This window comes from Eucalyptus grandis, chromosome 7, assembly GCF_016545825.1.
Source record: "Eucalyptus grandis isolate ANBG69807.140 chromosome 7, ASM1654582v1, whole genome shotgun sequence".
NCBI lineage: Eukaryota > Viridiplantae > Streptophyta > Magnoliopsida > Myrtales > Myrtaceae > Eucalyptus > Eucalyptus grandis.
Genome location: NC_052618.1, coordinates 9,773,609 through 9,789,834, shown reverse-complemented (window position 1 = coordinate 9,789,834; position 16,226 = coordinate 9,773,609).

Genomic DNA, 16,226 nt, shown 5'->3' with positions numbered 1-16,226 from the left:
ATAGTTCTGAGAAGATCTAATTTCATTGATTGATTACACTTTGCCAACGGATCCGGTGAATATAAAGTTTTTTTTTATCGGTCCTATTATAATCCTACTTTACCACTCATCTTAGATGTTGGGAATTACTGATCCCCTAAAAACGGATTCGACACTAAATCAAACCCCTAAATCAATGCGGAAGACGAAGCCTGGGAAAACACGCATCACCGATCGTAAAGCACACCACGGATTCGACCGTACCTTGTTAGCCACAGATTAAACACCAATGCCGAAGAAGAGGAAGAAATTCTTGCCCCGTTCGATCCGATGACGACTTGAAGGGAAGGAAAGCGCGCCATATGCTTACTGCCTTTTCTTTTTGGGAGAGAGAGAGCGTGAGAAGAGAAAAGACGTACGTTGAATTCTCAACCTTTTATCTCTCTCTCTCTCCTCCCTTTTATACCTTCCCCCTCCACGGGCCCTATTCCCGTGGGCTGGGTCTTTTGGGCCCAATTTGAGTGGATGGGCCTTAAGCCCACCTCATAAATCCATCATCTCCCACTCGCACATGGTGGTGCAAAACCAACATGGGCGGACAGGCCCTTCTCAGCCCCATCAGAGAAAAATCCATCATAGACTCTCACTTAACATGGTGGGCCGAACATAATCCTCTTTTCCTCTCTTCAACATTCATACCGGTGAATAATCCGTGCGACCAGCATACTTTGAGAGCTCGTTGCCATACATCTGTTAGGAATACATAGCAGCTCATAATGAGCATCACACTTCGAGTAGATTTAGTATGCAGTACCCTAGATCGATCGATCACATTTATATCTCTCTTGATTTCTTTTAAACAATGATATATATATTGTATTCACAATTATGATTATCACAAAGACAGTCATAATTGGTTAACCGGTGAATACAAAACTATAATGTGATTCTCCAAAATCGATCTTCCTCTTTCCTTCAAACTCTCAATTTCAGTCCAGCTTGCTTTTCTAGAAATGCCCCATTAGATCGAATCAAACTCATGACCATTGGCAACATCCTAAGATAGCAAACACTAAATAAAAATCTTGAGAATAAGTAAGAGTCATGAGGGGACTAAGAAATTGAGGAACTCTCTTCCTCAAGAGTCTCACACGACATAAAAGTTGAGATCAAACTTTTGCCACTCTTATTGGTCGTCTCATGCATACGTAGTATGAAATACGTATTACGGTATTAACTCCTTTCCCATGGAGCGTATGTCTACACCTTTCAATACCGTACAGATGATAGTTCAGACATACCCAATGTCTAACTTGAGTTCATGCATCTACTCATTTACAAAATTCATCAGAACTCACATCTGGCATCATAGACAGATAAAGTAAAATATGTGGGGTATTTTACTTTCGGACATAGTAAGTATCATGTCCTCATCTTAACACCCAGTTAAGGCGACATACGTGTTTTAAGCTTGAGCTCTCGATTATCACCTAGATAATAAGCTTAAAAACAGTCTCATCTCTATTTATCACACAAGTAAATAGAGGCGATTACCCGTGTGAGTGGGCTAATCTCATCTGTCCGACATACTTCTTCTAACTTAAAATAATGCACTGAGCATTAAGATGCATAAAGATCAAACAAAGATTCATAGGCATTAATGATGAAAACACAAATTCATCAAATGTGAACTCTTAGGGAAATTACAATATTCAGTACATCATCCTCTACGCAATCCTAGAGATTTCACATGGCCACAAAACACATCTCTAAGTACCGGCTTTGTCATAGGATCTGCTACCATTCTATGCGTAGTATGTACTATAAGTTCACATCTTTTCGTGCAATCATATCCATGACAAAATTATACTTGGTATCTATATGTTTGGTCTTGCCATGATATTTGGATCTTTAGTGTACACTTTTGCTGCTTGATTATCATAGTTAACTAATAACAAATCTGCAGCACTTCCAATAACACCTAAATGATCCAATAATCTCTTAAGCCAAACATCTTCTTATACTGCTGCTGATAATACCACGAACTCAATTCCATCGTGGACAAGGCTATATACTTTTGTTTCTTACTGCTCCAACACATGGTGCCATTATTCGGTAAGAGAACAAACCTAGAGGTAGATTTCCTTTCATTTAAATCTCCTCCCCAATCAACATCGAATAGCCTTAGAGTCGCAGATCCTTTCTATAATAACTCAACATATAATCAGCAGTCCACTTTAGATACCTCAGTATTCACTTAACAGCTTTCCAACGTGCTTGACCTGGATTGGATTAGTATCTACTCACCATTCCAACTGCAAAAGATATGTCAGGTCTTGTACACATCATAGCGTACAACAAGCTTCTAACAGCACTAGCATAAGGAACATGTTTCATTTGTTCCTTCTCTTGTGGAGTCCTTGGACACAGTCTATGGCTCAATCCTTCACCTTTTGCAATAGGAGCGTCAATGGGTTTACAATCCCATATCATTCAATTCAAAATTTGGAAGACAACCAACTTTTGACAGTATTGACTAGCTCCATATTGCTTCCGGCAATTAGTATATCATCAACATATAATGATATGATCACAAATTGATCCTTGGATCTTTTGATATATACACAATGATCCTCATCTATCATTGTAAAGTCATATGCCATTATGGCATTATAAAAACGTATATATCCTTGTCTTGACGACTGCTTAAGGCCATATATCGACCCCCAAAGTCGACATACCTTTTCTTCTTGGCCTTTCACTATGAAACCAACAGGTTGTTCAATATATATTTCATCCTCTAATTCTCCATTGAGGAAAGCAGTCTTTACATCCATTTGATGTAACTCAAGATCCATACTAAACACAATTGCCGTAACTATGCGAATCAAGGCAAATCTTATTATAGGAGAAAAAATATCTTCATAATCAATTCCTTCCTATTGATTATACCCTTCGCCACAAGGCGAGCCTTATGCCTTTCAATCGAGCCATCAGCCTTTCGCTTTCTTTGAGAACTCACTTGTTCCCGATGGCTTTGCGTCCTTTTGGAAGATCAACCAGTTCCCAGACTTGGTTTGATTTCATTGACTCCATTTTCCTCTTTCATTGCATAAATCCATTTCTCCTTACTAGGGCAATTTAGAGCCTCATTAATATTTCTTGGCTCATCCTCATCTTGCGGAGCAACCATAAAAGTTTCCCTTTCAATGTCAAAACATCGACGGGGAATACTTTGGCGACTTGTTCACCGTATGGGAGATTGTACACTTAGCACATCATTCCCCATTATGCTCCCACTTGGATTAGGTAATGATGATGTCGTCACATCGAGGTGGTTGCAATTGAGAATGAGTTGAATTCAATTCATCACATCTTATATTACTCCCACTTGGATGAACTCCATTAATATCATAATCTTAATCCAAGGTTTCAAATAGGAAGTAATCTTCCCCTATTTCGCCCTTCTTAGGAAATTCATCCACTAAGAATGTGACATCCTGTGATTCAAATTCAGTTATTCTCCCACTTTCCTGCTCACTTACGAACACATACCCTTTTGAGTGTTCGGAGTATCTCATTAAAATACTCTACTTTTATATGGGACTCAATTTCCCAAACTTGTGAGAGGACATATGAGTATAGACAGCATAACCCCATGGCTTAAGTAAACTTAAGTCTGGTTTTCTACATATCCATAACTCATATGGAGTGAAACTAACCGATTTGGAAGGCACCCGGTTAAGTATTTAGGCAGAAGATTAACAACACATCACTCCATAAAAGTGATATGTAAGTTAGCATACGCCATCATGGACCTAACCATTTCTAGTAGGGTTCTGTTTCTTCTCTCTCGCAACACCATTTTGTTGAGGAGTATATGGAATAGACAACTGTCTTTCTATTCCTTTTTCATCACATAATTTTCTGAACTCATCGATAAATATTCTCGACCTCGATCGGATCTCAATACTTTTATTTTCTTGTCTAATTGATTTTCAACCAAGTTCATAAACCTTTGAAACAACTTATGCTTCAGTTTTATGAGAAATCAAATAGACACATCCGAATCGAGTATAATCATCTATTAAGAGTGATGAAGTAAACAGTCCCATGCCTTCCTCTCACATTCATTGAACCACAATCGTCATAATGGATTAAATGCAGAGGAACGTTAGCTCTTTTACCTTTTCCAAATGGTTTCTTTGTCGTTTTCCTTCTAGGCAATACTTACATATGGACAAATCAACTTATTCAATATTGCCCAACAAGCCCTCTTTGGCTAGTCTTTTCATATGTTGTTGGCCAATATGACCAAGTCAAGCATGCCACACATTCACATCATTATCATATAAGATAGAAGACGTGAAACAAGGGGATAACATATATTGACATCACCATAGTCAACATTTAGTACAATAAAACCATCTAGAAAGTGACCACTATTATAGTAGTTTGTATCCAAATACAAATCTACAGCTCTATTATGGAAGTTCATATTAAAACCAAGCTTAACCAACAGCAAAACAGACACCTAAATTTCGACGAATCTCCAGAGCATTTAGAACATCATGTAGGAACAAGTTGCGTCCACCACACATGTTCAGTTGGCAGGTGCCAATCCCTATTTAACTTCAGCTCTGGAGTTGTTTTCCACATAGATCCACTCTCGGCCCAGTTGGTATTCGTCGGAATTCCACGAAGGATCTTTTATCCTTCGCTAGATCGTCTGTTGCTCCTGAATCTACAGTCCACAAAGGATTGGATTCAGCCAATAATTCAGAACTTGACACATAATCAAAAGTTCTCAAATGTACAAGAGGTGTTTACTTTCTCTCATGACAGACGCGAGCATAGTGACCTTTCTTGTCACTATTGTAACACCTCACCCTTGACATTTTCTTAACTTGAGGACGTTTTCCTCTCTTGTGTTGGTTAACTCTTGATTTCTTGCAATAAAAACTTGATCCTTTGCATTCCCACATATTGAACGAATCAATACGCTTGCGCTTAGAGCTCAAAACCCTTTATGAGCTAGAACCAGCATTGCAAATATCTATTCTCAGCTCACATGCCATTAAGCGGTCCTCTACCAGCTCAAGGTGGCGCACAGCATTCTCAAGATCTTCCATAACATGGTCAAGAGCTTCTAGTGCTTCTTGCTTTTCCAGCACATATTGAATCTTCATATTCAATATTTCACAATTGTAGCCGTTCATATCAGCAATTACATTCTTAGTTGCTGAACTATCGTTCTGAACACATCAGACATACATGCACGAATAATTAATGCCTATCAATTATGCATCTTTATTTGCATAGACCCATCATATTAATGAATAATTTCAAGTAAGGCTTCAGAATCAAAAGGTCACTACGTTTCCAATCATCCTCCAAAAATCATAACTTAAAACTATCATTAATATGATTGTCATATGCAAAATCAATTCTATGAAGTTACAAAAACTTCTATAACTACCCACTAACTACCCACAAAGAATCAGCAGAATGAATGTAAAGCAAATATTATCTAACATTCAATATAATAACAATGCTTTCACATAATACAACTATACATTACACCGAGCAATATATACAAAGAAAAATATCAACTTGGAAAGAGATATTTACATCCATAAAACATCTCATAATTAATCTAAGAAATAATTAGGGAATGTCCCTTCTAATCTATCAGCCAAAACATCTGAGAAAACTAAAGGTACATTTGCCAACCATGGAAAAACTTTTGGAGAGCTCTTATGTCACCACCAAGGCGCATTCACTCGCGCCACGTAGCGCACAATCTAAGGGTTGAAGTTTTGGCCAACTCAATCCTATAGTAGCACTCTCTTACAAAAGCTTCCACCAACCTCCTATAACCCGGGACCACGTTGACCTCCCATAGCCGATCTAACACCGCTTGCCATTCAGGTGGAAGAGTGTTCAACAAAGCCGGCACCTTCTCAAAATCCGGCATAAGATAACCATTATTGATGATTTCGTATCATCCGATTGACCTTGACCATATGTGATACTAAATCACCATCAAGCCACCGAAAATCAGCTAACTCTTTCATCAGCCTTTTCAGTCTAGCTCTTCCTTCGTCCGTTCTCGGGATTGCGGTATCCGTGCATTACGCATCATAGTTTCGCAACAAATGCGAACTAAAATGGATCACTTATAATCCATAATAAACAAAATGGAAAATACATAAAATTCCATGATTCATGCAACAAATGCAGAATAAAAATGGATTACCTACAACCCACACAGACATAATTGAAAAAGAAACAAATTCCTTTTTTTTTTTTTTTTTTTTTTTTTTTTTTTTTTTCGGGTCAACGGTCAAAGTCAACGGTCGGTCAACGGTCAACGGTCGTCGGTCAACGGTCAACGGGTCAAAGGTTGCGCGGGTCGGACCGGTCGGACCGTCGCGACGGTCGAACCGGTCGGACCGGACCCGGGTCGGACCGCCGCCGGACCGACCGCACGTGCCTCGCGCGTGCGGGGAATGACGTCACGCAGACGTCATCCGACACGTGCCGGGCGCGTGCCTTCGTCAACGGGTCGGGTCGGTTCGCGGGTCGGGTCGCCGCCCGGCCAACCGACGTCATCGCTGACGTCATCGATGACGCCCGGCGGTTACCGATCGTTGGGTGACGTCATGCCGACGCCGCACGCGTCGGTCCGTGGATCGGGCGCGCGTGCCGGTTCGCCGCCGGTGGCGAAGCGCGCCCGCCGGTTCGCCACCGGCGCGTGTGGCACACGCGTCGGGCGAACCAGCGCCCCCGGGCGCGTCGCGCCCACGCGCAGCGCCTTCCGGCCGCGCGTGTGGACGCGTGCGGCGTCTCCCGGCGGCGCTCGACATACCGCCAGACTCGTCTCGACGCCCCCTTTCTTCCTGTGCCATCAGATTTTGATTTTGACATATGAAAACATGTAAAAATGGCCGAAGAGCTCTCGGGTGTCGGGATTTGTCGCCCGATCCGTACGGCCGAAAACATTTTTGCGAAAAATCAATCAAAAACATCAAAAACAGATCGGGAAAACGTGAACTAGGGCTCTTATACCAATGTTGGGAATTACTGATCCCCTAAAAACGGATTCGACACTAAATCAAACCCCTAAATCAATGCGGAAGACGAAGCCCGGGAAAACACGCATCACCGATCGTAAAGCACACCACGGATTCGACCGTACCTTGTTAGCCACAGATTAAACACCAATGCCGAAGAAGAGGAAGAAATTCTGGCCCCGTTCGATCCGATGACGACTTGAAGGGAAAGAAAGCGTGCCATATGCTTACTGCCTTTTCTTTTTGGGAGAGAGAGAGCGTGAGAAGAGAAAAGACGTACGTTCTGTTCCTCAACCTTTTATTCTCTCTCTCTCTCCTCCCTTTTATACCTTCCCCCTCCACGGGCCCTATTCCCGTGGGCTGGGTCTTTTGGGCCCAATTTGAGTGGATGGGCCTTAAGCCCACCTCATAAATCCATCATTAGACTTTTGCCCCCTCTTTGTAGGGTGTGGGAATCAAAACCTACTTGAAATGACATCGTCCCCACCCTTATCCCCCCTGAGAAAGTGGGAATTTGAATCCCCTACCTCCCCTTACCTCCCCCTTCCAAGTTGGAAGGGTGGCTATTGGAACGAACCCCTGGTGGTTCGGTGAATATAAAGTTCACTTGTGTGTCATTATATATATGTTTAAGGGGATCATTAACTCCATACCAGGGCTGCTTGCACTCGACAATAATGTCAGCCTATTTCACGGATTATATGGGACCACCTCTCTTTCTCTCTTGCTCCCTCTGCGCTACTAACTTCCATGGAATGTCCCTCTTTCCTATTCATTCTATGCAAAAGCGACGGAACAGTTCACAAAGCCGACGCTTCTCATGTTGATTCCCAGATCCTTACGGGTCTCTCCCTCAATAACACGGACCAAACACACCTTCTTTCTCTCTCTCTAAAATGCAGACGAGGAGGAGAGGAAGAAGACAGCAAGATGACGATAAGAGTTAACCGGGGTGGAGTTAAGTTGCTTTTTGACCATCATCGGTCACTTGGGAATTATTGAAGCTTCGCGGTGTGTTAACCTCACGCCCACGGACCCCATTCCGTCCTTCCTCTCTTTTTGCACGTCGTCCGGCCCAGAAAAATCCAAGTTGGATTTTCTTGTCCCACGGAAGGGCACAACCAAACTGCATGTCCGAAAAAAAAAAATCACCGTCCGATAAAAGGGACATGCAAGCCCGTCTCAAGAAAGGGGACAAGCTCTCTGGCCTGTCCTTGTCCAATGCATGTGCTTGTCTTGTCCTTTTCAACCTTTACATGCCTGTTCCTAGTAATCTAGATTTGCTTATTTATGTAATAAACGTCCTCTAAGCGAAACCTAGGGCTTAACATAATCACTAAATCTCTTTGGCTCGAGATTGGAACATATGGGAATTATTCTGGTAATTTTCACTATATCTCTCTCTCCCTTAGAAGAAATCATTCATTTCTTTCCTTTTTTTTTTAAAGTATGCTATTAGAGAAAACCATGCATTAATTACACCGTGCGTGCTTATTGATCCATGGAAGAGAACCAAAGAGAAAAATATTTTCTGTCGGTCCATGTCGCGACCTCTTTTTTCTCAGCGCCCGCAATCGGGTACGAGCGCCTAAGGAGGCTAATGGCTCGGCTGAAATTATTAAGCCCGGACTTTCCCAAGTCCACCAATTCACGACTTAATGGTTCAAGTTTTTAACCTATAAATTAATTTTAAAATGGAGTCGCCACTAATCGGTTTGGGGTGGGTCGATTAGAAACCCAAACGAAGTATCGGGAGAAATACTTGCTCCGCGCTCAGCAACCAGAGAAATTAGGATCGGGGACTTGATTACACTAGTTAATCACTAATGCCCTTTCGGTACCTAATCTTGTTTAAATCTTGAGGTTTTTTTTTGGATGTTTGAGAGATTTTCCATGCATTTTGTGGAGAAAAACATTTTTGTGACCTTTTTCTATTTTTTGAAAGTAAAAGGGATTTTTGGATTTTTTGCTATTTTTTGGAAAATAAGTCTTTTTGGCATTTTAAGAACTTTTTTGGCTTTTTCCATGAATTTTTGGTTTTTTTGGGATTTTTGGAAAATATGAATTTTTTTGATTTTTTTGATTTTTTGGAAAATAAATTATTTATTTATTTATTATTATTTTATATTATAATAATATAAAAACGAACCGGTCGGATCCCCGGGTTGGGTCCGACCTGGTTCGCGACCCGCGAGACTTGGACGGCCCGCAACGCGGGCCCGGCTCGGTTTTTTACTCAGCCCACTCGCCGGAATTGGGCCTACTTCACAAAAGGGTGCAGCCCAACAGCAAACCGGCCCACGCGTACAACCCGGCCCGCTTTGAAGCCAAACCCTACCCGATTCAGACCCACGCCCGACCCGATTTTCAACCGCTGACCCGGCTTGCAGCCGCGACCCGATCCTAGCGAAACCCTACCCGATCCGACGACCCGGCTTCGCGGGAACCCTAGAGCTCGACGATTTGCGGCGTCGAGAGGGGGAAGCTGGGGCGGCGGCTTGCGTCGACGACGATGGCGACGACGACTAGGGCGACGACGGGCGGCTGCTGGATTCTCGCGGGGGGGAGCGACAGTGAAGCTGCGGCGACAGGTAGGGGCGGCGACCAAGGTTTCGGGCAGAAACAGCGATGGCCAAGCAAAGCTGATACCTGCCTATGGAGAGGGTATGGCGCAGCGGCGTGGGAAATGGTGACGACCCAGCGTAGGGGAACTCCGCGACGGGGCTCCGAGTTGCGGTGGTTCTTTGAGCCCGGAGCAGCAGCGGATCTGGGGTGCAGGTGCGTGTGACGACGACAGGGCAGCTACGACGCCTCTTCAGCTTCCGGATCTGGCCTTCCTCCGATCGATCTCCCTCGGATCTCGGCCAGCTCGCTCTCGAACCTCCCCGAAGTCTCTCGGGGAAGTTCTTCAGAGTTCGCCGGCTTCGATCCTTCGGCCGTGCTCGCTCTTTGAGCTCCCTGAAGTCTCTCAGGGACCTCTCTAAGCTTGCTGGCCTCGTCTGTTCTTCAACGACGGAGGTGCTCCGCTATTTATAGGCGAGGAGGTCCGGTCGACGGAGGGGCTTGGCCGCCGGTCTTTGGCTTGCCGATCGGACTCCCGCGGCCCAACCGGCGTCTCATCTCAGCATTAAAGGCGCGCATTGAAGGCACATGCGCGTTGTCTTCTCCTTCGGTGGCCTACCTCCGTGCCTCTCTGCCGTAGGCTGCCCTTAAGCGCGTTGCCGGCCACCGCGCATGAGATGCAAAGGCGAATGAAGAAGAAGAAGATAGGAGGAAGAAGAAGAGGGGGGCAAGTCGTGCGAAGGAAAAAGAAAGAAAAAGGGGCTGGCTGCTTTTTTGCTTTTTGCTTTTCTTGTTTTTATTTGTTTTTTTATTTGTTTGTTTTTTACTGATTTTTTGTTGTTTATTATTTATTATTTATTATATGAAAAAGGAAAAACAAAGATTAAAAGAGACTAAGCCCTAATTAAAAAGACCTAATCAAAATTTAGGCGTCAACAATTACCCTCTCTTGATGGTGAGTTCGCAGAGGTTGCATTCAAAGACAAACTGATACCTAAATTTTGTTCGTACATATGCAATAGATTATATCTTATTTGGGACCTAGTGTCTTATGCAGAAAATGAGTAATATAACATTACACATAGTAAGACAGATAAGAAGATACATGTAGTTACTTACCGGGAATGAGTGAGATAGGGTGTGAACCCCGAGTTTTGGCAAGTATCAAGGCGTCATCTTACCTGTTGCATGAGGAGATTGCTTCTCTAGGACCCGAACCATTCTTCGGTCGCCTATTGGAGCAATAAGTGGTTTGTCTAGGACCCGACCCTTTCTTCGGTCGCCTTGACGGGGAATTGCTTTTCCAGGACCCGAACCTTTCTTCGGTCGCCTGTTAGAGCAATAAGTTGGTTTGTCTAGGACCCAAACCTTTCTTCGGTCACCTTGACGGGGAATTGCTTTTCCAGGACCCGAACCTTTATTCGGTCGCCTTGACGGGAGATGCGTCGACCTTTCTCAGGGCATCTACTTGTTGGGAGATAGTACTTGGATGATCACAAGTATTGAAGGGGTACCTGGACGATCACAGGTACAAACTCTTGGGGGATACTTGGATGATCACAAGTATCGAAGGTACTGGACGATCACAAAGTACAAACTCTTGGGGGATACTTGGATGATCACAAGTATCGAAGGGGTACCTGGACGATCACAAGCACAAACTCTTTGGAGATACTTGGATGATCACAAGCATCGAAGGGGTACCTGGACGATCACAGGTACAAACTCTTGGGGGATACTTGGATGATCACAAGTATCGAAGGGGTACCGGACGATCACAGTACAAACTCTTGGGGGATACCTGGATGATCACAAGTATCGAAGGGGTACCTGGACGATCACAGGTACAAAATGCTAGAAAATACCTGATTGCTTGCAGGTATCGAAAGAGTACTTGGATTGTCATAAGTACGAACTCTGAAGGATGCTTGGACCTTCGCAGGCATCAAAGGGGTACTTGGCAGATGGAATGTCGAGGACGTTCTTGAGATATTCGTGAAGGTTTCTCACCTCCTGAGATATTCATGAAGGTTTCTCACCTCCTGGGATATTCATGAAGGTCTCTCACCTCCTGGTAATTGGAAATATCGAGGACGTGCCTCGCATATTCATGAAGGTCTCCCACCTCCTGGTAAATGGGAATATTGAGGACGTGCCTCGCATATTCATGAAGGTCTCTCACCTCCTGGTAATGGGAATATCGAGGGCGTACCTCGCATATTCGTGAAGGTCTCTCACCTCTTGGTAATTGGGAATATCGAGGGCGAACCTGAGATATTCGTGAAGGTATCTCACCTCCTGGTAATTGGGAATATCAAGGGCGTACTTGAGATATTCATGAAGGTCTCTCACCTCCTGGTAGTTGAGAATATCGAGGACGTGCCTCGAATATTCATGAAGGTCTCTCACTTCCTGGTAAGGGGAATATCGAGGGCGTACCTGAGATATTCGTGAAGGTCTCTCACCTCCTGGTAATGGGAATATCGAGGGCGTGCCTCGCATATTCATGAAGGTCTCTCACCTCCTAGTAGTTGGGAATATCGAGGACGTACCTTGGATATTCATGAAGGTCTCTCACCTCCTGGTAATTGAGAATATTGAGGACGTGCCTCGCATATTCATGAAGGTTTCTCACCTCGGTAGAGGGAATATCGATGACGTACCTTGGATATTCATGAAGGTCTCTCACCTCCTGGTAGAGGGGAATATCGAGGACGTACCTTGGATATTCATGAAGGTCTCTCACCTCCTGGTAATTGGGAATATCGAGGACGTACCTTGGATATTCATGAAGGTCTCTCACCTCCTGGTAATTGGGAATATTGAGGACGTGCCTCGTATATTCATGAAGGTCTCTCACCTCCTGGTAGTTGGAATATCGAGGACGTACCTTGGATATTCATGAAGGTCTCTCACCTCCTGGTAACATAAACTTGAATGTAGCACGAGACTTACCTGGATGGCCGCAAGCACTCAAAAGGGCTAGAACACCTGGGTAGCCACAGGTGTACAAAGTACTGGAATACTTGGATGAACACAAGTATTTAATGATATGATCTGGGACCACTCAGAGAGGTCCAAGTGTAAGAAAGCATACCTGGGTAGGCGCAGGCACACAAAGCAGTGGAATGCTTGAACAGCTACTATTATTTGAGGACAACTCAAGCGAGTTGAGTGTCATGAAAAGGGAGTACCTGAACGGCGGTGGGTACTTGATGATATGGAGATACCTAGACAGCATTAGGTATTCAAAGATAAATGGATACTTGGTCAGTCACAAGTATCAATACTCTGGGGACAACTTGAACATGTCGAGTGTCAGGAAAAGGGAGTATCCGAACGGTGACCGGTACTCAAAGACAATTGGGATACCTAGACAGCAGTAGGTATTCAACGATAAAGGGATACTTGGTCAGTCACAAGTATCAATACTCTGAGGACAACTCGAATAGGTCGAGTGTCAGGAAAAAGGAGTATCCGGACGGTGGCCGGTACTCAAAGACAATGGGACGCTAAGACAGTTGCAAGCATCGAAACTCAATAGACAATTCGAATAGGTCGAGTGTCAAGAGGAGAGTACCTAGACAAAGTGGCGTGTATTCAACGATAAATGGATACTTGGTCGGGCCACCGTATCAATACTCCGAGGACAACTCAGACAGGTCGAGTGTCGTTAAGAGGGAGTACTCGGCAAGTGGTGGGTACTGAAAGACAATGGGATACTGAGACAATTGCAAGCACCCAAACTCAAGGGACGACTCGAATAGGTCAAGTGTCAAGAAGAGAGTACCTGGACAGTGATAGGTACCTTAAGACAAATGGGGACAAGGATATGCTTACCTGGCAATATCTCTGATCTGTGAGAGTATGCCTGCTATTTGCACAATATGCACACATGATTGTATATGCTGTAAATTCATGAGTTTAAATGATTATTTTGTCAGTTTTGCATCATCTGAGTTCCACTGGGGAAGATTTTGAAAGACAACCTTTATTCGGAATATAGATGTCTTGAGCATGCCAAGTGAGGGACTTTCAGTCTGAAAGGACTTTTCACTCACTCTCATGGAAAATGCTATCCTGACCATTGATGCGGGATTTATAAGGACCACACTTCTCACTATCATCATGTCAGCAGGGGTTTGAGTATTCTCGCAAACAGTACGACTTTACCAATGTGAGAGGTCTTTGTTGAAACTGTGATGAAGTCTTGGTCAATGGCTCATCAAAGGGGACCATCAAGGTCGAAGCCGATGGACAAAATGCTGCACGATCATCTCCGGGTTTACAAGTCAAGAACCCTGCGAAAAGAGATAGAGTAATCTTGCTCGTACTTCTTCGAGCGATGTTTATAGACATATGAAATCCTACGTTAATTGAAGTGCCCCTAGTCTGAAGAGACTTTTACAATGGGATGCAATGTAGGCTTGATTCATGTGTAAAAGGGTGAGGGCTGGTGATTGCCTTGGCATTTGTCACCGTCTTTCTTCTCACTTTGTCAAATGGAGGTTCTATGGACCACAACAGCAACATTTTCTTGGCTGCATTTTTGATCTGGGGGCATTGGCCTTGCTTTTACCAGGCACACCGTTTTTCATGCCCCTATTTTTATTCCAGTTTTTCATTTATGGGCATTGACCTTACTTTTACCAGGTACACTGCTTTTTTATGCCCATGTTTTTTTTCATTCTTGTTGCTTGAGAGCTGATCTTGACAAGTTCAAGCAAACGCCTTTGTTAGACTATTGAGTCTTCATCTTTTGCCGGCACTTCTGATTATGCTGCTCAAATGGCAGTAGCTTCTGCTTTGCCTCCACGTGAGGGTGAATTTACAGACTCAATTGAGTTATACAATAGATACAAGTGCGTAAAGAAAGAATTGCTCTTCATGACTCTAGGGCACTTAAATTAATGCGAGTGTTCATATGCAATAAAGACACCCAAAGATTGATGCAAGTGCGAGCAAGAAAATTTCTATCTCTCTTCTCACCTTGTGATGCGTCGCCTCCGATCCGCCCCAAAGTGTGGGGTGATTCTTGACAGGGATAGGACAGAAATTTCATCAGTGTATGGGGCTCAATGGGGTGAGTGATGGAATGCCTCTCACTACTTTGGTTATCGTACCATTCGCGAGAGAACTCTTTACCCTGTAGCCATGGAATCTTCTGCACTCATCTCACAAGTGTATAGATGGGGGGGGAACTGTGTGTAGGATATAGCTTGCCTGTCATCATTCTGACGCGCCTCATCCAGCATGCTCAATCAATCTTGTATTCTTCACTTAGCTGTCTATTCTAATAATCCTCAATGGAATCAGTGACTTAGACAGACAAAATCATCATGCGTAATTCATCCGGGAAGTGACATGCAACATTTTGAATATGATGGAGTTTGAACTCTTCAAAACAAGTGAATGGTTTTGACTCAAAAAGACCCTATTGACAACTTTAGAGGTTAACATAGTAGTGTTTCCAAGTATGTTAGATTTTGAACATCAAAAAGGGTTATTTACAAATGGGTGTCGATGGTTGTCCCTATTGATTAGGGATATGACACATGAATGATCGATCGGGGTTGGGAATACGATCGGGCATCTCGCTTTTGCCCCGTTAAGAGAAGATGTACAAGTAGATCAATTAGTCCGGCCAAAATCAAATGTGGGTTGAGGCCTGAAGATTTTCTCGTCATTTGCTTTGGCGATTACTCAGACGCCATTTCACTTAGGAGAGTTTGTCATGCCTCTCATTGATTTATTATCTTTGTTTTTGACAAGTCAGGTAATCCTGCAACAAACAAGACATGCTTCTCATTGATTCGTTATCCTTGCTTTTGACAGTAAGGTGATCCTGCAACAAACAAGAGGAAATGTGTTAGTCATGAACTCTTTCAAGAGTTGAATAACTGGAAGCGATACAACTTTACCCTTCACTGGTTTGCAGATGATTGGAAGGACCTGAAGTGAGATGGGGACACGAAGTCCTATGTCCCTTGCTTTGTTAGGTCACATGTTCTCTCGTAATTTGCAAGTGCAAGAGAAGCAAAAAAATTTATTATTTTTTACCAAGCGGCTAACCGCCGCGTCGGGGATTCGACCCCCGACGGACCTTTTTGCTTCTTCCGGATACCACTCGGCTAGAGGCGCCGATGGTGTCCGTAGGGTGCTTCTTTTTTATTTAACCGAACCGGCTCTTGGACGACACTTCCTTTCATACCAAGTTAGGTAAATCGATATGGATCATTTGATTTGCCCAAATTAACCATTAAGCTTGTTTCTTGAATCCTATGTTTCCTGTCAATAGGAGAAAATATGTCAAAAGTGAATTCAAAGAGTGGGGAGTATTGGAAACGATACCAAATTACTCTTCCCCAAAGCTTGTATGTGCTAGCTCCTAAAGATATTTGAATGTCGATTATGGCCTCTTTATCTTGGCATAGTTTGACATTTCTTTCGATTGGCCTTCCTCACTCATGGCCATGTATGCATGATTGATGGTTGTTGATTCATCTTCAACGCCTTCCTTCTGGGGAATTTCTCCTTATAGTATCATTGGGCAAAAGTCATGTACCTCAAGCTTCTATGGAATCTAAGATAAAAAATCTCAAGCTTTCT